We start from the raw sequence: 20,981 nt of genomic DNA, 5'->3' as shown, positions 1-20,981 counted from the left end.
GTTCATTAGATTCCACTTATAAGCAAAACCATGATTTTGTCTTTCTCTGACTGGTTTATTTCACTTAGCGTTATACTTTGAAGGTTCATTCATGCTGTTGCAAAAGGTAAGATTTCCTTTTTTTTTTTTTTTTTTACAGCTGAGTAGTATTCCATTGTGTAAATGTACCACAGCTTCTTTATCCACTCATCTACTGATGGGCACTTGGATTGCTTCCAAATCTGGGCTGTTGTAAATAATGCTTCAGTAAACATAAGGGTACCTATATTTTTTTGAATTAGTGTTTCAGGCTTCTTTGGATATATTCATAGCTGGATTTATACATTAGAAAGATCATCCTGGTAGTGTTCCAAGAAATTGTTTTAAGGGTATTGAGAGTGGAAGTAGGGAGATAAGTTAAAGGATTATTGAAATTGTCTAGGAGAGCAATGACAGAGGCTTGAACTAGGGCAGTTAGCAAAGACATCTGCTGAAGAAAAAAATCAACAGATTTGTTTGATGAGATAGAGTAGCATAATGTGGCAGCAATGAAAATGTACCTCTCAGAAAGGTACATTGACGCTAATCCATCACTGCTTTTTGCTAAGGTCATGCAGCCTTCAGGCTGCTTCGTGACTGAGTATGGGAAGATACTAAGGCATGCCCATCCCTGGGAATGTGGGACTTCTCTGATGGGCAAATTTAGTTCTAAGACGTTTCATCAGCTTTGTGAACTTTCTTAGAACTGCACCACAGTCTAAGATCCTTCCATTCAAACCAACTTCCCTCCCTTCCTTCCTTCCTTCCCCGATTCATAAGGGTCTGATGGCTTTCCCAGAGAACTTGGACTGAACTTATGGTGGGTACGCTTTTGGGCTCTGGAGTCACAATACCTTGGTTGTGAATCTGGTCCCACCATCCCTAGATATATGAGTTCAAGTAATTTAATCTCTTAAAACTGCCAGTCTTCTCATCTGTTAAAATCATGATAATTCTTATGAGGATTAAATTAGTCAGGCTTATAAAGTTCATAGCACAGTATCTGGCACATAGTAAGTACCTGATAAATGTTAGCCATTTTTATTATTAGATGTGGGGAATGAAGGAGAGGGAGAAGATAGGGGTAATGCCTAGGGTTATGGCTATTTACAATATAAAAAGTCATCACAAATATTACTCAAGTTGACTCTCCTTTTGCACATAGCAGATGTCCTTTTGAATACAAAAGAGATTAGGAAATTCTTCCTTTTTTTTCCCTCCCCACTCTTAAATTTCTCAACTCCTCTTGTTCTGATAGTTAATGTAAGATAAACTTTTTTATTAATTTAAGTAAAATTGTTATACAGTCTTAAATTGGTTATATTAATTTCAGGTGTACAATATAGTGATTCAACATTTTTATACCTTACAATGTGATCACCCTGCTAATTCTAGAATCATCTGTCACCATGTAAACTTATCATGATGTTATTGACTATATTCCCCTTCCCTTTTCCATCCATCCTCCACACCCTCCCTTCTGATAACCATCCCTTTGGTCTCTGTTTCTGTGAGTTTGTTTTTGGTTGTTTTGTTAAATTTCACACGTAAGTGAAACCATAAGATATTTGTCTTTCTCTGCCCGACTTATTTCACTCAGTGTAATACCCTATAGATCCATCCACATTGTCACAAATGGCAAGATTTCATTCTTTTTTTATTGTAGCAATTGTCATCTATTGATGGACACCTACATTGCTTCTATATCTTTGCTACGGTAAATAATGCTGCAATGAACATAGGGGTGCATAAATCTTTTCAAATTAGTGTTTTCCTTTTCTTTGGATAAATATTTAAAGATTAACTATAAAAAATTGCTTGACTCTGGAGTTTAGAGGGTGGCCTTTCTTTCACCACATTACCCTAGGCACATGAGTTCCCAGTAGGAGCCAAGCTGGGAGAATATCCTTTTGCCCTGCAGAGGAAAAGCCCATTCTCGAGCTCCTTCATGTAACAAGGGAGAAAAGTTATCCAACTTCTTTGAGGGTCTGGAAAACTAGGTGGGGGGAATTCCAAATTAAATGCTTTTAATAGAGTTTTATTGAAAGAACAATTCAACTATTAAATGGGATAGCAAGCACTCTGCAAAGTGCATAAGACTTCCCCTTTCCCAAACACACTTAAAAGCTTAACACGGAACAAAACTTACATATATACTGGAATATGGAATTAAAACTAGCAAAATGGAGTGAAAAGGGAAAATGTAAATAACATTTTAGGAAATTAATGGTATAAACCTGGTATGGGGAAAATCTAGTTGAGCAGTGGTTTATATGAAAAATACTATGGGTTTTAGGTTAACCGCCAGCTCTGTGGAGCCAACCGTACCATTTTGGCTTGTAGAGAAATGAGCATAATCTTTGGCTGCATAGTAAAAGTATAATATCCTAATAATGAGAAACTTCAGTTTCCTTATCTGCAAGATTAGGGGCTGGATTAGATGATTTCCAAGTCTCACACAGCTCTATGATTTTCTAAGTGCATGACTCTGTGACTGTAAAGTTCTAACCCTGAATTGCTACATTTTCAGGAAATGCCCACAGAAAGGATATATAGGCTCAATGAAAATTTTTAGCTGGTTGACTTTATGGCTTGACTGCTCTGGGTGGGGGTAGATCTTTCTGTGCTGAAATGACCTACAGATACCTCCCAAAACAAGTGTGGCAATGAGACAAACTTGCCTACATCTATTTTGCACCATGTCAAGCTTTACACAAAACTGTTTTTCTTGAGGTAGCAACCTTGAGCAACCAGTTTTTCCTGATACATGTGTCTATGGTGAGCTGTACTGTCATTCCTCTATCTTACCATAGCCTTGGAGGGCCCCTCCCAAGCCAACTAGCTGCCTACTGACATCTGTAATCAAGGATTTCAGAGGCAGAAATCAAGGTCAACATGAGGCAATGACAGAAAGGACTAGAAAGCCCTAATACACAGGGCCCCCTTACTAGGCGCTACTGTATACAGGCTGAGGGAGGGCATGGATCCAAGTTTTAGCCACAGCATAATAGGCAGTCTGTGATGGTTTTGTGGGTAACCAGTTAGCTTCCTCCCTCCATCAGTGCTGCTACCATTCTCTTCTGGACCCCTAAGCTGACATTTTCAGGAATTTTAAACCTCTTTTGAGAAAAAGGCAGCAAAAGAAACCAATCATGGGGAAGCAAAGCTTTAATAAAAATAGAATTCCAAATATTTCAACTGTAATCTCTTTGTCTAGCTAAGAGATTTAGAGAGTGGATCAGAGAGCCTGTATTTCCTTCTTGTTCTGCAATTAACCAGGTGTATGCCCTTGGGCAAGCCACTCAACAATTCTGGGCCCCATTTCCTCACTTGAGGAGGCACCCCATCTAGCTACTTCCAAAAGTGCCAGAGTCCCTTTAGGCTGCCCTGGTTTATGGAGAACCCCTGACCTAGGAACAGATTATATACTAAGCAGGAAAGGAACTGTACATAGACTTGGAGGTGATCTCTGTGAAGCCAGTTAGAAGAAATACCCTAGAACCTTAAAAAGATGGTTCTGTAGGGCAATAAGCAAGAACTGAAATCACAGGATTCCCAGGTGCCTGACCCAGGTAAGTCCCTCCCAGGTACTGACTGAGTTGCTCTGTGTCTCACTTTCTTAACTCGGTCAGGCAGAAGAGGTCACAGAGGGTGGGGCTATGACCAATGGATACCATTCTCAATGTTCTGGAAAAAGGACAGAGGTAGCAGAAAGGCCAGAAGAGGAGTTTCCACTGCACATTAGCCTCAATTGACCATCCCACTTTCTTTCCAGATTGGAAGGGACATGGGAGCTAGGTAGCTTCGGCATTCCTGGCTTCTTAAATACCTCCATCATCTCAGCAGCACCGTCACCAACTTGGGCAAGGAAATCAAGATCTTGAACCAAAAGGGGTAAGTCTAGGAGATGCTAAATTAAATGGGTTTTTGGAGATTTTTATGGGATCCTCAGAGGAGAGGTCTTTCTTTTTTTTAATTGTGGTATAATATACATAACATGAATTTTACCACTGTAACCACTTTTAAATATATAATTCAGTGGAGAAGCCTTTTCTGATTATTCAGTTCTCTCCCTGTGCTGATGTAGATTGTATGTTCTCTGCTAGCCAAGTTCTTGATTATTCTGCAGGGTCCCATCAGTTAAGCTGGGCTTGGTTCCTGAAATAGGGGAACACCCCAAAATACCAGAAACAGGACAGGAAATTATTCAGTGGTCATTTCTCCTTGATGCAGGGTGAGACTGTAATTGCTGCTGTGTCCCTTTAATTTTTATCTCTGCCTTGGCCCTAACCACTTGTCCAGACCTGTGGCTTGCCCTTGGGCCTGCTTTCTTTCATTATACTGCATTTTTGTTCTCTGACTCCTGGCTTATTCTGACAATGGAAAACCTATTTTTCCTGGGATCAAACTTGTCTTCCCCTCCAGTGATCCTGCATAGCTTATTTGTCAGATATGACTGACAGCTTCTTCTCTCTACCTGGGCTCGAATCCCACATCCCTGACTGCACACTGGTCATTTCCTCCGGAATGCGCCAGCCATTGTTCTGCCAAGCATATTGCAACATGTCCAAAAACAACCTTCATCTTTTACTACAAACCAGCAGCTCTTATAACCTCTGAGTCCCTGTCAGTAGTTCAGTAAATCATTTAGACAAGAGGCAAAGTCCTCTTTGATTTAATCTTTCGTTGCCATTCAACCTCTAAGAACAATCACATTTTCCTTTAAAAATCTGACAGATACCATGGTATCTGTCCTTTCCTCCCTCCCCCCTCCATGCCCATTTCTAGGTCCTTACCACCTCTAATATCATCTAATGCTGTGTCCAGTCTTCCCCTGGTTGAGTTTCCTGTGCCAGGCTGATGCCAGACTTAGACCTATCTTCATTAATCAAGTCATGTCTGTTCAAAACCCTGAAGTTCTTCCCTATTGCTATTATGTAGGCTTCTTACCCTTATCAGGCTGTTCAAGTTTTCCCTAATTTGATCCCATTCTAGAAAATCCTTCTGCCAGGCAGCTGTATTGTAATGGGAAGTTTAATAGACTTGCTTTCAAATCCTAGCCTTTTACTCATCAGAACCACCTTGGGCTCTTCACCAACTCTTGGAGTCTTGGATCCCCATTTGCAAAATGGGGATAATAATATGTATATCACAGGGAGTTTTATGAGGATTTAATGATACAAATACATGAGGAGGCAGGTTAGCACTGAGTTCAGAACCCACATTTGAGCTGATTCCCTTGGTTCAATTCCAGGCTTTTCTACTTAGTAACTATGTGACCAGGAACAACTTCCTTAACCTCTCTGGGCTTCATGTTTTTCATCTGTAAAATAGAGACACAACAGTGCATACCTCTTAGGTCTGTAGTGACAATCAAATGAAATAATATATGTAAAGTGCTTAATACATGTCTGGCACATCGTGAGGTGTAATAGGCATAAGCTATTACTATTATGTGCAAGAGACCTGTTGCTTGACACCTAATCACACTTAATAAATGTTTGCTAAGTTTGTTGATGAATTCATCTTATCTATATGATCTCATTTCCCACTAATTCTTGCAAAATACTCCTGTGCTGCCCTTCCTCCAGACAGGCTGACCATCTTGACTTTCCATGAAAACATCTTCCACTTTCCTTGCCTTTGGTTATGGTATTTCTCTTTTCTAGAATGTCATAATTTCTCTTCCCTGCCTATCCAAATTCTTCCCATTCTTTAACATCTATCCTGAATCCTGTGCCTCCATGAAACTTTCCCTCATTACTTCTGTATTTACTGATTTCCCACTTTTCAGAACCAGTTACCCTTGATTCATATATGGTGCACTCAGATACTGTTTCCTGTGTTTTGGAATATGTTCCCCAGTCTAGCATTGTTTCAGAAAACACAGTAAATATTGTGTGTGTGTGTGTGTGTTTATCCTCACCCAAGGACATTTTTCCATTTTTTGTTCAGATAGAGTGGGAGGGAGAGAGAAAGAGAGAGAAACATCGGCGTGAAAGGGACACATTAAGTGGTTGCCACCCGCACGACCCAACCAAGGCCGGGGACAAACTACAACTGAGGCACATGCCCTTAGTGGGAACTGAACCCGGGGTCTCTCTGGACCGTAGGCCGACGCTCTGACCACTGAGCCAAACCGGCCAGGGCAAATACAGTATATATTTAATCTATTAGACTATCTTATCAACTCAGACTATCTCTTGGGATCATGTTCCCTGATTATATTTAGGGTGGAATTTGGAAAAAGGGAAACACATTTCGTTGTTTGAGGGTGAGGAAGGAGCCAGAATTCTGAAATGATGTTTCAGAACTAGAGTGTCTTATCAGTAGAGTGGCACCTGAAGGTAGGCAGATGAGGGGGTAGGGGATAAGGAATTCCTGCTGCATGGGACAAGGTCCAATGGCCTCTGGGCCAAAATGTTGGAGAAATGTTTAAGGATGGAGTCTCCACAATTGAGGGTTTGGAGGCGGATCATAGCTGATACAGACAGGAAAGTGTCCCCATTTAAATTTTGTTCTTGCTGTGACAGGCTTTGCCTTTAACTAGTTTCTCAAGCTTCTTACACCTTTACACAACATTTGCCCTATTGAGAAACTGGTTTTGCATGAAACTTCCCATGGCTTGAAGCAAGTATCCATGATGGTGTTTGCATACCATTGGAGTTTTACCCCTCCCAAATGTACCAATAAAGATAAAGTGGCATTCAGATGACGTGATATGAAGGACATCACTGTAGCCTCCCAAACTGAAAATGTCGTAACTATGTGAAAGGTTCATACCAGGATTTCACAATTACGGTGAAGGCCAAGAAAGACTAGTCCAGATGCCAGGTAAAGAACATTGTCTTTGCCCCAGTTCTCACAAAGCCTTCTTTGAGTACTGCGCCAATATTGATCTCTTGTCTTTGAGCTTCTGTAGTACATACTGTCTAGACTACACAGTTCAGTCCTGCCTCATCCATTGTCTTTTGAAAATTCTCTGTGTTTGTTGTGTCCCCCCAGCTAGTCGTAAGTTGCTGAGAAGACAGACTATTTCTTACACTCCTTTGTAGTTTCCTGTGGAGCTTCTCAGTACAGTTTAACTCAGTGTTGGGCGCAATAAGATTCTCAACAATAAGTGTTGACGATTTGTTTTGGAAATGTGAATTCATAAAAAGTGGCTCCACAGGGGAGAAATAGAAGAACTGTTTCTTTGTTACAGTGGTGGGCATTGGGAGCCTGTCATCATCTGCAGTGCTGCCAGCAGCACCAGACTCCTTCCATCAGTCAGGGAGTCAGGACAGTACAGGTGGGACAGAGTCCCAGTGCCTTCCCACTTAGGAAAGAGTGATGTTTTCCCTAGTGCCTGGGACCCCTTCCCGATTTCCCTTTCTCCCCTCAGCCGTGAAGGCCATACAGTAAGAGCTGTGAGGAACATCAGAGATCATCTAACTCAACTCCTTTATTTTGTAGATGAGGAAACTTGGGGTTCAGGAAAGAGCAGTTGAGGATGGTGGAGGGAAGATCTGTGGGCTTTGGAGTCAGGTAGAATTGGACTATCATCTCAGTGCTACCATTTTTTAGCTGTGTGATTTGGGGTTTCTCTTCATATCTTGGAGCCTCTATTTCCTCATCTTTACAGTGGGGTAACAATGCCTACCTACTAGGGTTGTAGGGGAATTAAGTGAGATCATGGTATATAAACACTGTGCTTGGCAGTAAGAGATGCTCAACACTTGTTAGCTCTCTCCTTGCCTTCTCTTCCTGCCCCAAATTATTTTTTAAAAAATTAAGTGCTAGCCTCTCTTGTTTTTCAAGCTAGATAGTCTTTCAGTGACATACTAAAGCTAGCCTTTTACCCAGTAGAAAATTAGGATGAACCATTAAAAATTTTTTAAATTATCTTCCCTGGGGATTTGGACCAATTTAGTTTTAGCACATTTATATGCCTCAGAGATAAAATAAATTAAAAGGCAGGAATACTGAATTTCAGAGTGAAATTTAAAGGTATTGAGGTTTTACCCACTTCCAACTACAGTGTTTGAACTCCTGGTACTCCTAAAATAGTACTGATGGCCTTTTACCCCTTAAAAAAAAATCCAGTCTCTGATATATTTACATGCTTTGCCTTTCAACCTGATATTTTTCACCTGTTTTTCTTAAGATATCCTCTTCTGTCCATTAATCATCAATTGAAGCTAAACACTGCTGTTGAGGTTCTGTTAAAGAAATAAGAAATATGTATTGGTAATGATCACTGTGGACTTGCGGGGTGGTTTAGTCTTAGAAATGAAATGGACATTCATTTCATTTGTAAAAAGTAATGCTTGATCCGGGTGGAACGGAGCAATGAGGGGAAAAGGTGTGTGTGTGGGGGGGGGCATCTGTAATACTCTCAACAATAAAGATTTTAAAAAATTAATCCTTGATGATGAACCTTTCTTTCCTATGCTGGAGAAGATTTACTTGGATCATTATTTCTTTTTAAAATTTTAGCTAGTTAATATTCATTGTGTTTGGCTGCAAATATATCTTTGAGCATGGAGCAGAGTCAGGATGAGACCAGAATAATAATCTCAGCATGAAATACTCTTAATTATGACTATTACAATGGTCAGATATTTTTTAATCTAATTAATTTATTTTTGTTACAGATATTTCTCCTTTTACCCCCATTGACACCCTTCTCCCGCCCCCCCCCCCAGCATTGTTGTCTATGTCCATTGGTTATGCTTATATGCATAAGTTATTTGGTTGATCTCCACCACCGCCTCCCTGCCCTCTCCTCAGAAGTTTGTCAGTCTGAACCCTACTTCTATGTCGCTGGGTCTATTTTGTTCATTATATTCCACAAATAAGTGAGATCATGTGATACTTGTCTTTCTCTGACTGGCTTATTCGCATAGCATAATACTCTCCAGGTCCCTCCATGTCATCTCAAAGGACAATGGTCAAATCTTGATCGATGGTTCATCATTTGGTGAATCATGTAGGTCTTACAAGGAAGAGGAACAAAACAGGAGCAAACCTCCCTGAAACTTTTCTTTGTGGAAGGTGTGGTAGGTAGAATAATGGCCCCTCAAAGTCTTTGTCTTAATCCTCAGAACCTGTGCATGTTAGGCTACATGGCAAGGGAGCATTAAAAGTGCAAAGGGAATTAAAGTTTCTAATTAGCAGACTTTAACAAAGGGGGATTATTCTGAATTATTCAGGTGTGCCCAATATGGTCTCAAGAGTCCTTTATATGGGCAAAGGGGGAAGCAGAGAACCAGAGAAAAGGGTTAGTGATGTGAGAAGAACTCTCTAGCCACTGTTGCTAGCTTTGAAAATGGAAGAAGGGCTCTGGCTAGTTTGGCTCAGTGGTGGGAGCATCGGCCCTCGGACCAAAGAGTCGTGGGTTCAATTCCAGTCAAGGGTATGTACCTCGGTTGCAGTTTGGTCCCTGGCCCTGGTCAGGGTCGTTCAGGAGGCAGCAAGTTGATGTGTCTCTCGCACATTGATGTTTCTCCCTCTTTCTCCCTTCCACTCTATCCGAAGATAAATAAATAACAAAAAAGAAAGAAAGAAAATGGAAGAAGGGTCCATGAGCCAATTAATGTGGCAGGCAGAAAATTGGGAAGGGCCAGAAAATGGATTTTCCTCTAGAGCATCCAATGAGACCCATTTTAGATGTCTGAATTCCAGAACTATAAGATAATAAATCTGTGTTGTTTTCAGCCTCTAAGTTTGTGGTAATTTATTTACATCAGCATTAGAAAACTAATACAAAGGGTTTCTTCAAACAAAGGCTGACAAATCATTTTGCCCAAAAGAAGCTGCCTGGTATTCTGGGATTTCACACAATCATGGGCAACCTTTAAAATTCCCAAAGGAGCCCTGGCCGGTTTGGCTCAGCGGTTAGAGCGTCAGCCTGCGGTCCTGAGAGATCTGGGTTCAGTTCCCGCTAAGGGCGCAGTTTGTCCCCAGCCCTGGTCGGTTGTGCGGGTGGCAACCACTCGATGTGTTTCTTTCACATCGATGTTTCTCTCTCTCTCTCTCTGTTCCTCTCGCTCCCTCCCACTCTACCTGAACAAAGAAGGGAAAAATGTCCTCTGGTGAGGATAAAAAAAAAAAAAAAATCCCAAAGGAACTGAGAGGCTGAAGACATAGGGAGAGGCTGAAGATCAATGTCAAAGGGGCAAAGTGATCAGCAGTTAGTAGGGAGTGCTTCTCATGTTTGGTCCCACACAGGATGGAGAACTTCCAGGAGAGACAGGATTAGTAGCTATACTTGGTATTTGATATACTTAAAGGATTGCAGTTTAATAGTCTCATTTAATCCTCCCATTTAACCCTAAGAGGTGGCAAAATTTTTTTTTTTTAATCCTCACCTGAGGATATTTTTCCATTTATTTTCAGATAGAGTGGGAGGAAGGGAAAGAGAGAAAGAGAAACATTGACATGAGAGAGACACATTGACTCGTTGCCTCCCACATGACCCCAACCAGGGCTGAGGATGAACCAACACCGAGGTATGTGCCCTTAACCAGAATCAAACTGAGACTGGTCCTCGGGCCAGTGCTCTAACAGATGAGCCAAACCAGCCAAGGCAGGTGGCAATTTTTACTATTCCATTTTGTAAACAAGAAAACCGAAGCTTAGAGAGTTAATTTTCTTTAAATCAGACAATAAGAAAAGTTGGGGTTCAAATAGATCTGCTTCTAAAACCTATGTGCTTCCCTACCTTGATATCTGTCCTGTCTGGAGAGCCATTCAGCCAGGAAGTCAATACATGCAGAGATTGCTCACTAGTTAGGGTAATTTCTACTTATTAATGGAGGTTGTAGGGAGAGGTGTGGATAATGCTTTGTGGTGGATATCCACTCTCCATGAATATGGAGTCTTCCTAGAAGCTTCACTGGCCAGTGGTGGCTTCTTGCTGAAAACTTTAAATTCACTATCTGCCATAAACCTAAATTTGACATAAAGCTAAAATATAGGTCAACCCCACTTCCCTCACCTCAAGCAGACCACCCTGTTTCCTATTTCTTTTAAGAATTTTGTTATTAATCAAGTCATCTAGACACAACAGCTATAAAAACAATAACATTTACTGAGAATACATTCCAGTTATTGTGTTAAGCATTTTAGATGTCATGCATTTAATCCTCCTAACAACCCTATGAGGAAGGTACAATTATTAACCCCATTTTATAGATGAGGAAATTGAAGCTTATATAAATGAACAAAGGTGACACCTTCGCATCATCTTTCATTACTCATCTTCTTCACCCTCCATAGCTCATGAATCACCAAGTCCTCTCAATTGTCTCTCTGTGCTATTTCTTTCATTTATTGCTTTTTTTTTTTCACATCCATTGTCACTGTACAAGTCTTGGCCCTTTTAGACTTATGCCTGAATTATTGCCATAGCCCCATATGGTCTATCTTATTCCATGATCTCCTTTCTTAGATCTTTCTAATATTCTTTGGTCAGACTAAGCCATCTAAAATCTTACTTTCATCCCATCCGTTCCTAAGTCCAAACCTTTAAACTGGAGAAGGTGTACCCAAATGTCCCTAGAGGTTTATCATTGGACAGTGTGGTGGTAGCAATATTTTTATGAAAAGTTAAATAATTTCATTATATTAAAATTTTAAAAAAGTTACAACTATAGGTTGAAATTATAGGACAAGATACATGATAAAGATAAGCAAACATTACTTCATATAAATGTGTAGCTCAGACTTCATTTGTTCCAGCACTGGGGAGCTCTCACTGGTCATCTGACCAACACAAATATGCAGTTCTATTTTTTAGAGGCATACCTTTGCATTAAACAAACAAAAAACAGGTAAATGTGCTTAGTGTTTTCTATGTATTTATGAAATTCATTATTGGTATTAAAATAAATGTACATGGTAAAATAAAAATGAATCAAAATACTACCAAAGAATTTAGCAATAAAATAATTTCCTCACTCTCCCAAGGGTAACTATTGAAAAAAGTGATTTGTATTTTCTTCTTTACACATGACACTTTTCTATAATTAATAGACTTTTAGCAAGGTACATGTATTGCTTTATAATAGAAATTAAGGCCAATGAAGAATAATTTTTAAAAAAGAAACCAAATTTTCCACCATTTCCTGCTACTTATAATATAAAAGCTAAATTCTTTGGCTGAGGCCCTATGTAATCTGGCCCCAAACTGTTTTCCAGGCTTATTATATACAATTCAATATAAATGTTCTGCTTCAGTTAAACTATTTTAAACACCCTTTCCCTGCTGTGTCTCTGACTATGTGTTTTCTCTTCCTGGAATGAGCTTCCCCATTCTTATTTAATATCCCAATTCAATCTATTGTTCAAGATCTAAGTCAGCTCTACACACAGCCTTCCTAAAAAGTAAGGCATCAATATGTGGTGGGTGTTTATACTGTGGGCTATCTACTATAGTTGGTGCTTTACTTGGTATTCATTTGAACCTCACAACAGCTCTGGATGGTTTGTTTAATTACCTTCATTTTATAGATGAGGAAACTAAGTGTTCCTCAAGTCACATGGCCAGTATATGGCAGAGCTAGAATTTGTAGCTGGATGACTATCCTGTCTCAGCTCAGTGAGCTCTCATTTATTTTCCAGGTTTTGTAGCACATACTTGAGTAAGCTATACCAATAATCACAGAAGTGCATTCTAAAATTGCTTATAATGTTATTTTTAATGGCTTACCTTTTGTATTCCTGTTTATCTCAACAAAACCACCTGTAACAATACTAGTGTTTGAGTTCTAACTTGCTATTTCCTAGTTATGTATCTTTGGGCTAACTCTTTAACTTTTCTTAGCCTCAACTTCCTCCACTGTAAAACAGGAAGATAATAATAATACCTAATTCTTAAGGTTGTTACAAGAATTAAAAACACAGTATATACCTCATACAAAAGAGCTGATTGTTGTGTATTTGATTTAACGTGGCAATATTAGTTTATTTTCAAATTATGTTTAATTTCTAGTTTCTTTATAGTAGTGGTTTAAGATATTCCTAAAACTCAGTGACCTAAAAAAGATTAGACCTTTATCTTCAATACATTAAAAAGCTGATTTTACACAAAATTAAAAAGTACCTTTTTGCTATTTGATCAGAATATCCTATCTTGCTGTTTAACCAATATTGAACAAAAGGTTCAGTTACTTGGTAAAGACTGTTCCTAGCACGGATAGTGTGGCTCAGTGGATTGAGTGCCCTCTCATGGACTGAGAGGTCTTGGTTTAATCCCTGGTCTGGGCACATGCCTGGGTTTTGGGCTCCCCAGTAGGGGGATGCAGGTGGTAGCCAATCAATGTTTCTCTCTCACATCAATGTTTTTATCTCTCTCTCCTTTCCTCTCTAAAAAAAAAAAAAAAAAAAAAATCAATAACATATTTGAAAAAAGACTGTTCCCAAAGGGAAATGTTTATATACATTTATAAACGTGAATGTTATTATTGAATGTTGTCATTGTTAGTCCAGAAAGCCCCTGAGAATTTTAAAACTGAGCACACTGAGGCCTATATTTACTTGGAAATAGAAAAATTACTTAAAAATTCCTGATCTTCAAAAACAGACATGATTTTTTTTTCATATCCTTTTGTCAGAGAAAAACGGAATCACTGTGTTCATTCCAATTATCTTCCTTTAGGATCACATGAAAAGAAGCAAAGTCCACAAATATTTTTAGCTTTTCATTTGTTTACTTTCCCTCCTACTACCACCATCATTTTTTTTTCTGGTTATAAAAGAATTTTTCAGCCTTCAAAAGATGAGTACACCTGGTGTTAGAAATGATAATTCTTTTATCCTTAATATTTCATTTCACATTTATTATTATTATTTTTTTTATCCTCACCCGAGGACATTTTTGCATTTATCTTCAGATGGAGCAGGAGCGAGAGAGGGGGGAAGAGAGACAGAGAAACATCGAAGTGAGAGAGACACATTGACTGGTTGCCACCCACATGACCCCAACCGGGGCTGGGGACAAACTGCAACTGAGGTACGTGCTCTTAGGGGGAACCAAACCTAGGACTCTCTGGTCCGCGGGCCAATGCTCTAATGGCTGAGCCAAACTGGCCAGAGCTCATTTCATAGTTATTAAAAGACTTGTCAAAACAACCTGGACATAAACACCAAATGTGTGTTCCACATAATATTGAAAATAAAGTTTGGGCTGTAGATAGCAAAAGTCCATCTGCAATTTTCCTGAGATTTCAACTGAGAAATTCTCATTTCTAAGGGTATTTCTCTAATACCTATTTGTTATGAACTATATGATTAAAACAAAACAATCTGGTTATCAGGACATTAGGATCCTTGTAGGGTTTAAGCATCCTGCATCTGTCCATAGCTAGGTATTATCCACATTTTCTACTCTTAACAGTCAAGCTTCTTGAAAGAGTAGTTTCTACTCTACTGTTTCCATTTTCTTCCTTCTTATTCCCTTTTCAACTCACCAAAATCTTACAGAGGCAAGACTGTTTTCAGTGAAACCATTCTCTCCATAGTCACTGCTGCTGAATCAAAGAGTTTTTTTAGACCTATCTAGCAGAGCTTCTCTGGGCATTAACTCAATGGAAATATACTCTTTCCTGCTTGAAACTCTCTTTTCTTGGCTTTCTGTAACAGCCATGTCCACTGATTTTCTTTCTGCTTTTCTAGTTTCTCCTTCTCAGCCTCCCTATTAGCTTCTTTTGGATTGCCTCTTGCTGAAACATCAGTATTCCCTTGATTCCCAATACCTTTCTTCTCTTACTCTTCCTGCATGATCACATCCCCTGGCCATGATTGCAACTCAAATATGCCAAATGGATCCCAAATCTTTATTCCTGCCCAGACATGGCCTGCGAGCTTCAGACCCATAGATAAAACAGTCTAGTCCTCTAGAGCAGCGGTTCTCAACATGTGGGTCGCAACCCCTTTGGGGGTCAAACGACCCTTTCACAGGTGTTGCCTAAGACCATCAGAAAACACATATTTCAGATGGTCTTAGGAACTGAGACATCGCTCCTCTGTCTCCAGGTGGGTCCGCCCACATGCAGGTACGCCCACATACAACATGAGGAGCTGTATTAAAGGGTCGTGGCATTAGGAAGGTTGGGAGTCACTGCTCTCGAGGTTCCATAGGCACCTTGAAGTCAACATGCTTAAAATTCGACTTCCTACCTTTCCAACTGCCTTAGTAAGCAGCACCATCATTCACGCATTTGCTCGAGTCAGAAACCTAGGAGTCATTCTTGATACTGCCTTCTCCCTTAACAGCTCAGATTTAACTGGTCACTAGATCATTTTGATTCTAGTTCTTTAATATTTCTTGAATCTGTTTTCATTTATATGTAATTTTCTAACTTGTACAAGTGTCTCTTATCTTGTTTTATGTCCTCCCCACCAAACCATTCTTTATATAGCAAAATGCAGATCTGGTCCTGTCATTTCTCCTACTTAAGATCTTTCAGGGTCTCTCCCATTGCTTATCTTGAGCAAAGCCTGACCCCTTTGGCACAGCTTATTAAGGCCTCCATGATCTTGATTTGGGGTAGGTGTGTAGTACTGGCTATTCAGATCCCAGCTCTTCCATTTACTTTGCAACCTTGAGCATATTAACTGTAAAATGGAAGTAATAATAGTTGTGAGGATTAAGTGATATAATTTTCAATAAATGTTAGCTACTATTTTAAATTGTGTCCAGTATCCTTATTTTTATGTCTTTGGAAAATAGTACTATTATTTCCTTAGGGTAAATTCTCGAAGTAGAATTGCTGGGTGTACATTTTTAAAGACTTTTGAAAACATATTGCCAAACTGCCCTACAAGAACAGTTATACCAATTCATACTCTCACCTGTGGTATTAAGAAAGGCTATTTCTCTACACTCTTGACCCAATCCGGGATTAACTATTTTAACAATCTTTGCCAAATTAATAAGTGAAAAATCACCCAGTGTTTATAATTTATTGTGTCTATTTACATATTTGCCACAGAAAGATCAGATATACACTGGTGACAGAGAGTGTTATTGCTATTTACTCTTTCTTGGTTTTACATCTTAATTTGACATTGATGTTTTTCATCTCTTTCCAAGCTGGAATTTCATGTCTTTGAGCCCCTTTACCTCTCTCTTTCCTTCCATTTCCTTAGGAATATGCATGTCTTTGCTTGAATTGAATGAATTAAACACTTAATCCTATTAGACTTTTAAGTATTATATTTGGTCCAGTTTCTTTGTGAACCTTTAGATGAGGAGCACAGACAGAGTTGGGAGACCTGTTTCTAATCCCAGTTTAGTTCCTAGCTAGCTGTGAATCCTTCGGCAAGCCACTTAACCTCTCTGGACTTTCACTTTCTAATATGTAAAGTGAATGGGATGGTGCCAGGTAATGCCTTAGGTATCATCTAGTTCTCACATTACATAGGCAAAATTTTTCTTCTGTTACCGTTCCTTTGGAGGCAAACTCTTGAATATTCCCTCCTCCTCTGCTGCAAATACCTACTGCTCTCCTCCAACATGGTGTCACCTCTTTGAGGCAAACGTGCCTCTTTCCAGAACTGTGATTTGTTTGTATGGTTCAATGAGTCCTAGGACAATAGCAGCAACTACCATCAAAAAGTATAGCCAAGACTTAAATGTAAAGTAGGTCATACTTATTTTGTGTGTAACAAAACCCTTTGAAAATCTGTTGAAAGCTAGGGACCTACTTACAGAAAAACACACATAAGCAAATATGCACAAAATCCTAGACCCTATGGATCTATGAATCCTAGGCTAAGAACACTGACTTAGGGACATTAAAGTGACCCCTGGAGATAAACTAAATTATCAAAAATGATTTCTTCCTATTGGAAAAGGGAATTAAATTAAATACATATTTATAGAATATGTAAATTAATTATGCTAAATTAAATACATATTTATAGAATATTATTAAAATTCTCTTTTTAAAACTAAAATAACTAAGAGACATATGAAGAAATGCTCAACATCATTAATCATCAGAAAGATGCAAATTAAAACAACTATGAGGTATCACCTCATACCTGTCAGAATGGCCGACATCAACAAATCATCAAAGAACAAGTATTGGCGAGGGTGTGGAGAAAAGGGGACTCTAGTACATTGCTGGTGGGAATGCAGACTGGTGCAGCCACTGTGGAAAACAATATGGTGTTACCTCAAAAAGTTAAAAATTGAACTGCCATTTGACCCAGTGATCCTCCTTCTAGAAATATACCCTAAGAAACCTGAAACACCAATCAGAAAGAATATATGTATCCCTATGTTCATAGCAATACTATTTACAATAGGTAAGATCTGGAAACAACCCAAGTGTCCATCAGTAGATGAGTGGATTAAAAAGCTGTGGTACATGTATGTACACAATGGAATACTATGCAGCTGTAAGAAAGAAAGATCTCTTATCCTTTGATATGACATGGAAGGACCTGGAGAGTATTATGCTAAGCAAAACAAGACAAGCAAAGAAAGACAAATATCATATAATCTCACTTATTTTTGGAATATAATGAACTAAACAAACTGATGAACAAAATTAACCCTGAGTCATGGAGGTGGGATACAGGCTGACAAGCCTCGGGGGGGGGGGGGGATAAACCACAGAACTTACATGCATGTATGCATGACCAATGAACATAGACAACAAAGCTGGGGATGGGGCGGGGGGAAGGGGAGGAGGGTGTCAATGGAGGAAAAAGGAGAAACATCTGTAATAAAAACAAATTAATAAATAAAAAAATTTTTAAAAGCTAAAATAATTGTGCTTTCATGCTTAAATCTTTTAGAATAGAATGCAAACTCCTTACCATGCATTACAGTGTTCTATATAGTCTGGTTTCTGCCCACCCTTGTTTTATACTTTCGAGCTCCACTGGCCTCTCTTTTGCTCTGGGAACACACTAAAACTCTCTCTAAGTCACTATCTTTCTTCTGAAGAGTCTAAGAATGACCTGTTTCCTCTGCCCAGATCACTTCCCTGGTTGCTATATATCCTTCAGGCCTCAGTTCTCTCCTCCTGAATGTGTTCCCCAGCCACCTCGCACCTACCCTCAAATCATTTGCTACATCACCCAGTTTCCCCCCTGTATAGTCAGTCTTGTCAGAGTCCTGGCCATAGTTTTTGTTTACTTGCTCACTGTCTTCTCTCCCCAGTAGGATGTTAGTTCCATGAGGGAAGGGCCTTGCCTCTCTTATTTATAACAGTATTCCAGAGCCAGGCAGAGTACTCTGCCTGTACATACTGGGCATAGGCACTCGATTACCAATTGATGAATGAATGATTAAACTTCAGCCAGGGATGGATTAAAACCTAAGAAGGCCTAAATCAGAAAGATTATGGTGCTCCTCCTCCATTTAATTCTATAAAAATTTTGGTGCTCCTTCCCCACATTTAACTCTAAGTAAAAACCATACATCAAAGCCCCTGCTTTGATGAAGCCCTAAGTATATGAACTTTGTTTGCTTTTGGAGAATCTAGTCATCCCTTTAAACATGCTGGAAGCAGTTTTAGGTTGAGCAAGCTTGTCAATGCCTAGAAAAAACCTTGCTGGGATTTTGATAGGAATTGTGTTCATCTACAGATCAATTTGGGAAGAACTGACATTATTTACTATATTGATTCTTTCAAGCCATGAATATAGTAAATTGCTTAGTTATTTAGGCCTTCTTTAATTTCTTTCATCAGCATTTTATAATTTTCAGCATATAGATCTCATACATGGCCTGTTAGATTTATACCCAAGTATTTCATATTCTTTGGAGCAACTGTAAATGGTATTGTGTTTTTAATTTGTTTCCATATGTTTGTTGTTAGCATATATAGAAGCTCTTTTAGTAGAACAAGGAGAAGTGTACTCTTTAGTGAATTAAACTTGTTCATTGTTGACCTGGGGACTAGTAACAATCTATTTATTCTAACATTCAATGACCTCCATAACATATCCCTAAATCTCTTAAATTTAACCCAATTCTTAATTGCTACAAACATCTACTGCTATTAGAAGGGTCTACTCGTCATTCACCTGAATGCACCTTATTCTTCCACCTCATATCTTTGCTCTGCCATTTCCTCTCTAGAATATTCCCTCCACTAAGTCCTTTCACCCCAAGTTAAATCTCAACTATACTTCAAGGATTAGATCAAAGCGTTCTTCAGCAGATGCCTTCGCTGCCTGACAAGCCCTTCTTCTTTCCTTCGTTGGATTCTTTTAACCAATATTGTATGCCACTCATTCATTTAGTTTTATATTAGTTTGAATCTATATCGCATTTCCCTAATTAGATGATATATACCAGGAAGGCTCCCATATAGCTATCATAGCATCTCACTACAAGGAAGGTGCTCCAATTTAATTGTTGTATAGATGTAGAAAGGGGAGAGAGGTTTCAAGATGTGTCCGGTAGAGTAAGGCTACTGAAGCTGCAGCATGTAAAGGGTAGTACATAAATTCTCACGGAGGTTTTCACCCAGGCAAGATCCATGCTCTCCACCTCTAGGACAAGGATTCTCTCTCTTCTCCTTCTTTCCCTCAAATCCCAGCTCCTCCAACGAAGTGGACTTGAGATGCAGATCCTTTCCAACTACCCCTTCAAAACTGTTCTAAAACCGGTGGGTCTATGGATAGATTTTGAGAGATTTACTTGAGCTCAGATAATCCCATGGATGCTGCAGTAACATCTCCTGGCCACCAGAGGACAGGGAGCAGCGGGAGAGATTGCTTCCCCTCAGCAGGAGTCTTAGAGGTCAAAGGCAGAATAGAACGTGGGCTCTCCATCCATGGCCTTCAGGCTTTTTTACTGTGTGCTCAGCAGTCTTCCATCCCCAGATGGGCTCCTTTTCCTCCTCTAGAAGATGGGCCGGAAGTTCCCAGAGGCTTTCCCCCAATACTAACCCGAACTGATCATCAATCATAGCCAGTGCACTTTAGTCGCAGGACTTAAAGGCTGAAAAGAAGCATGGAGATGTTTTATTTTACCACCCCATCCCCCGCAAACGTGCTTCTCTGTTCTTGAGCCAATTAAAAAAATCCCTTAACCAGTGTCCGAATGGACATTCCACAAGAAAGACGCCTTTAGGGACCCGTGTCCCAAGTGTAGTACATTGCAAATGGAATATTTTAGGAGCTAGATTATTCTTACACATAAATTCTGGCTCCAACAGTCCATTCGCAGTGTGCTTTTCCATCATTAATCACATCTTTGTTATGTGATATCCACGTGAGTACTTCTCAGTAGAAGCAGCTTCGTGCTCAAATGCTCAAAGAACACTAGAATAAAGCTCCGATTGTCCTATTCAGAGATTCCAAGTCCTGGTTTGTCACCACCTCAGGTCTCCAGTTTTTCAAAGTGTGTAATGTGCCTCAAAACAAAGCTATTGTAATTAATCCAAATAAAAATGTACAAAGTGTACAGAGTTAAATCACAGGGTCTGGCACCTCTCAAGAGGCAGTGAAGTGAACTTGTGGTCTGATTGAAGGACGATTCTGCACTGCCCAATGTAGAAAACATTTTTAAAGAGAAACTTTGGCTGCTCGTACTCATTAAATTCGTAAATATAAATAGGTATAAGAGAATATAAGCCAAGTGAAATAATCAGTGTTAGGAACATTCGTGTGCGGGCTTTCCGCGACAAACATCAGAGCTGAATGCATGACAACACTAATGGGATTTTCTTCAAGTACCTGTAACTTCGCTTTCATAACAGGGCAGTGCCCTGCCTTTTGGATTCGTCAGACTTTTTAAAAGAGTGACTGTAATTCTCTCAGATCATTGTTTGCGTTTCTTCACGCGGGTGAGGCCGTGGAAACAGCCCGAGGAAGAGGAAAAGGCTCTGGGTCTCGGTGCAGGGGAAGCCCTGCAAATACCTGTTGGGGCGCGGCGCTGCGGGCGCGCGGCCAGGACGCGGACCCGGGGGATCGCGCGCCAGGAGCCCGGGGCCGCGGGCGCGCGGGCGCCG

The 20,981-nt window shown here is 39.7% G+C and overlaps 1 protein-coding gene across 1 annotated transcript in view; it reads left to right on the top strand.

Moving 5' to 3' along the window:
* The first annotated feature begins 3,895 nt into the window (after nucleotides 1-3,895).
* The window catches only part of DUSP16 (dual specificity phosphatase 16), a 95,427-nt gene continuing 78,341 nt past the window's right edge, over nucleotides 3,896-20,981 (top strand). The window contains exon 1 of the mRNA XM_036250690.1: nucleotides 3,896-3,912. The gene's annotated coding sequence lies outside the window, so the exon portion shown is untranslated. The remainder of the gene's footprint in view (nucleotides 3,913-20,981) is intronic.

The sequence above is a fragment of the Molossus molossus genome, unplaced genomic scaffold (genome assembly GCF_014108415.1).
Source record: "Molossus molossus isolate mMolMol1 unplaced genomic scaffold, mMolMol1.p scaffold_m16_p_10, whole genome shotgun sequence".
In the NCBI taxonomy this organism is placed as follows: domain Eukaryota; kingdom Metazoa; phylum Chordata; class Mammalia; order Chiroptera; family Molossidae; genus Molossus; species Molossus molossus.
This window is presented reverse-complemented; position numbering and strand designations above follow the sequence as displayed.